Source organism: Hemicordylus capensis, chromosome 5 (genome assembly GCF_027244095.1).
Source record: "Hemicordylus capensis ecotype Gifberg chromosome 5, rHemCap1.1.pri, whole genome shotgun sequence".
In the NCBI taxonomy this organism is placed as follows: domain Eukaryota; kingdom Metazoa; phylum Chordata; class Lepidosauria; order Squamata; family Cordylidae; genus Hemicordylus; species Hemicordylus capensis.
This window is the reverse complement of record NC_069661.1, coordinates 131,322,567-131,326,878: the sequence shown is the minus strand read 5'-3', so window position 1 is coordinate 131,326,878 and position 4,312 is coordinate 131,322,567. Positions and strand designations below refer to the sequence as shown.

Genomic DNA, 4,312 nt, shown 5'->3' with positions numbered 1-4,312 from the left:
ATGTTCAGAATTTAGGTGGACTGGCATGGCAAATAGCATGACAATTGTACTAAGTGGCTACTGATGTCACAAATCAGTAGCCACTTGGCTCCATAGAGCAAGAGGGCTCCATAGAGCAAGTGCACCCAGGAACATGGCCCTCTGTTGTGCCTAGGGAGAAGGCACACTTGAGATGCTTTTTCCTCAGACAAAAGGTAACTTGGGTGGGTTGACACAATGCGCTGTAATTAAGGATGGTGGGGAATGTTGGGGAAATGCGGTAACCAGCAGTGCACACTCCTAGTGGGCATGTTGTGCAAACCCACCCAAGCCCAGTTCTTGAGTCCTTCATCCAAAATTATTCCAAGATTCTCCACCTGACTTCAAATCTTGTTTAAGGAAGTTGAGCTGGAGAATATTGGGCAAAGAATCTCACAGACTGGACTTGTGCAGGTTCAAATGACATGCCCGCTGGGAGATTGCCAGTTATGTTTCCCCAGTATCCTTACTTGCAGCAGATTGTGTGAACCCACCCAGTATAAATCCAGTTGAGAATAGACAAGATTGACTGTGAAAACATTATCCAATGCATCCAGGTTTACTTATACTGTATCATGGATTTTCTTGTTAACAGATTATAACAATTAGAAATTTAGAGGAATGGAGAACATGTTTGAAACAATGAACTTAGTTCAACTAAGATTAAGAATGTATAACCCACTGGCTTCAGTAGGAGAATATAGCAAGTGTTGAACTCTTTGCCACCAATTTATTTGAATACAATGGCATCAGAATAATTTCTTTTGCAATTCCCTCATGGTATATTCTGTATATTACCCTGTATATTAGTTATACTAATTAAAATATATGTATGAGATACGCATAAAATATAGGTGACATTTTGAACCCGTAGATGTTCAAAACAAAACATTTTAGGGAGCTGTTTCAACTGATGCTTAACACTGACAATTAACTCAAAATATCCCAATTTTTCACCTAGCACAATTTCCTTGAAATTTTTGGGAGGTTTGCCCCAGTTGACTCAATTTGTTTTTCATTCATCCAAGGTTTCAAAGTAGCTGTCAGCCTTTTATCCTATGTAGAATGACCATGGAAATTTATTATTTTGCCAGTGCTAAATAATATTTGATGGCGGGGAATCTACTGGTTTAAGACTATCTCATTTTGGATCTAGCTCCACAAAACCAGGAAATTGGAACCTAAGACTGATATCTTAGTAGAGGGACCACATGATCAGGAATAATGTTGCACAATGTCTGTGAGCCTCAGTCAAAATGAGATAGCCTTAACTCTGGTCTTAAACCAGCAGGTTTTTTGACCATAGAATTTGTACCCATATTAATTGTGCCCCTATTTATTATTTATTATTATTTCTTGTTTACACAGTCAGACAGGTATTATTGACTGGTTTGTTTTATCCAGATATCGAGTCCTTCCCACGGACCTGGGATGGCTGAATTTTATTATAAATGTTGTTGCTGTTATTATAGATATCATCGCAGAATATAGGCTGTTCCCAGTAAAGTTGCTTTTTGTAATTGGCTGGTTGTGATTTCTGTGGCCCATATGGGGTTGAGGTGCTCTTCAAGTTGTTTTGGGATTGCACCTAGGGTGCCAATTACCACTGGGATTATTTGGGTCTTTGGTGTTTAATAGTTTCTCATTATTGACCATTAATTGTTTTTTATTATTATTGTTGTTGTTGTTGTTGTTGAAATGTCCTGGGTATTGCTATTGACTTGTTGTTTTGCTGCTGCCCTCCTTTTCTTTTTGGTTTTAAAATATAGCCATGAACACATTCCAAGCACTCATTCTGAAAGGACCATTCATGGACCAGTGTGTGTTCGTTGGCCATAATAGGTATGCGTACATAGACATATTTCTCTGTGTAGGCCAAAGAAGTGAAAACATATAATGAAATATCTCTAAAACTGAAAGCGGGTGGCGGGTGGGGGACAAAACACCCTAGCTTTGAAATGGTGCACATGTTTGAGCCCTTCTTGAGTACAAAGCAAGTTACACAAAGTGTATACCACTGAAGAAGTGATTAATATTTCAGCAGTGTGTGCTGAAGTGACTAATGCTACAGCAAGTATTTCATGAATTTCACATGACCCACCCACTTTTTTCTCTGTACCTCAGCAATTACCATAAGAGCAGCAATAATTCTCTGTTTGAGTGCCAGGAACACATATCAGCATGGCTGTGGCACCCCTGAATGAAGTACATTGTACTACTTGGTTTTGTTTGCTGTTCAGCAGTAAGGTTGACTTTATCCCTCTTCTTACTTCATGGCATTTTACACTACCCTTCCTTTGTCAGGTTATTTTGTTTCAGCTTTGTGAGGGGTAGCCATACTAGTCGGTTTTAACAAAAACAACAAAGCAACTTGTGGTACCTTAAAAGCTAACTTTATTGCACCATAAACCTTTGTGGACTGCTTAACTAGGTGTACTGAATGTTATCCTCAGTTCACACACACACACACACACACACACACACACACACACACACACACACAGAAAAATATAAACAGTGAAGTCAAATGGCTGTGAAATGCAAGAGGTATAAGCAAGAGGTATTCACACTCTGTTCAACATTCATACAAGTGTTGTACAGAGGCAGAGATCTGTTCACACATACAGTTATTCACATGTTTTATTGAATGCAGGTATAGCACTATATACAGCCTAATATATAAATCTCTAGGCGGTGTAACACAATTAAAACATAATATAATATATAAAACATTTAAAATTCATAAAAAGATAAAAATCATAATAGATAAAGACACATTAAAATTTAAAAGTTTAGTCTCAGTTGAAAGCCTGGGAAAATAGGTACATCTTCAGGGTCCTCCTAAAAACAAACAGAGAAGAAGATGCTCTTATTTCACCAGGGAGTGTGTTCCAATGCCCTGCGGCAGCCACAGAGAAGGCCTGGTCCCGAGTTGCCACCAAATGAGTTGGCGGCAACCATAACCGGACCTCTCCACATGATCTTAATAGGCGACAGGCTTCACAACAGATAAAGCGCTCTCTTAAGTACCCTGGACCTAAGCCATTAGGGGCTTTATAGGTAACTAGCCGGCCCTCACAGAGCATCTGTGCACTCTTTGGGGCTGGCTGTCCCCCCCTCCTGCCCCACTCTCCCTCCCTCCTGCCCCACTCTCTTGCCCCCTCCCCCTGCCCCACTCTCTCTTGCACACTCCCCCCTCTACCCGCACTTAGCATTTTACAGCAGTGAGTGGCGGGCAACCATTTTCGGCTGGACCTCACCACCACCACAGGCCCTTCTTTCCGGGTGGCTGAAAAGGGCCCCGCCACTGTTCCTCCTCCCGGGCAGCGGACAGGGAAGTCCCACCACCTGTTTCCCTCCTGCCCTGGCCTCCAACGGGCACCTCATCTCTGGTCGGGCCTGCTGCTGCCTGGCCTCCGCGACCAATCCTCCTGGGTGCGCTTCAGCCAATCAGGCACCTCCACCGCCCAGCCAATCAGCTGGGTGCCGGGATGCACATTCCAAGGCACACCCAGGAGAATTTTATATATACTAGCCGACCCCAAACAGAGAATCTGTGCGCTCTTTGGGGCCGGCGGTTACCTCCCCCCCCACCTTCTGCCCCAGTCTCCACTTCCTGACCACGGCCAGCCCATGCTGGGCCCAGCCACCTCTCCTCCCCACCACCACTTCTGCCCCCCCTTTCTCCCTCCCGGGCCTCGCCTCCACAGCCGGGCCAGGCCCACCACCTCTGGCCTGCCACGTCGGCAACTGATCCTCCTGGGTGCACCTCAGCCACTCAGGCGTCTCTGCCGCCCAGCCAATCAGCTGAGCGCTGGGACGCACATTCCAAGGCACACCCAGCAGAATTAAATATATAGATAGATAACCAGGGGCCTGTGTTCAGTTTCACTTTTTAAAATGAATGTGGGTACAGTTCACACACACACACACACACACACACGTAAGTGTGTTCAGACATCTGAATGTAGGTACAACATAATGTCTGAATAGGGCTAATGCACGTGACTTTTTAAAAGTTTCTTTTGCGGTAGAATGGTGACCTTTAGATTAGCAGACTGGTAGACTGAAATGGTCTCTCCCTTTCTGAATGTTGCCTACTCTTTACAATCAACTCTTCCCCACTTCTTTGTTTAGCCCTCCCCCATGTCATTTAAGGCCATGCAGCACCAGAGATAGCCTTTTATTATTTTGCATAGGGACTGACTATTTGTCCTGTATAGATAGTAAAAGAGCACTGTTGGCAGGTGATAACATATAACCCTGAAAAATAAGTAGGTGAATGAATCCCTGT

The 4,312-nt window shown here is 43.7% G+C and overlaps 1 long non-coding RNA gene across 1 annotated transcript; it reads right to left on the bottom strand.

Moving 5' to 3' along the window:
• Nucleotides 1–2,640: 2,640 nt before the first annotated feature.
• LOC128328283 (uncharacterized) lies at nucleotides 2,641–3,602 on the bottom strand. Its single transcript, XR_008309111.1, has 2 exons — nucleotides 3,221–3,602; nucleotides 2,641–2,859 (listed from the first exon to the last, which is right to left on the bottom strand). It is a non-coding gene; the product is annotated as an uncharacterized LOC128328283 (long non-coding RNA).
• Nucleotides 3,603–4,312: the final 710 nt, after the last annotated feature.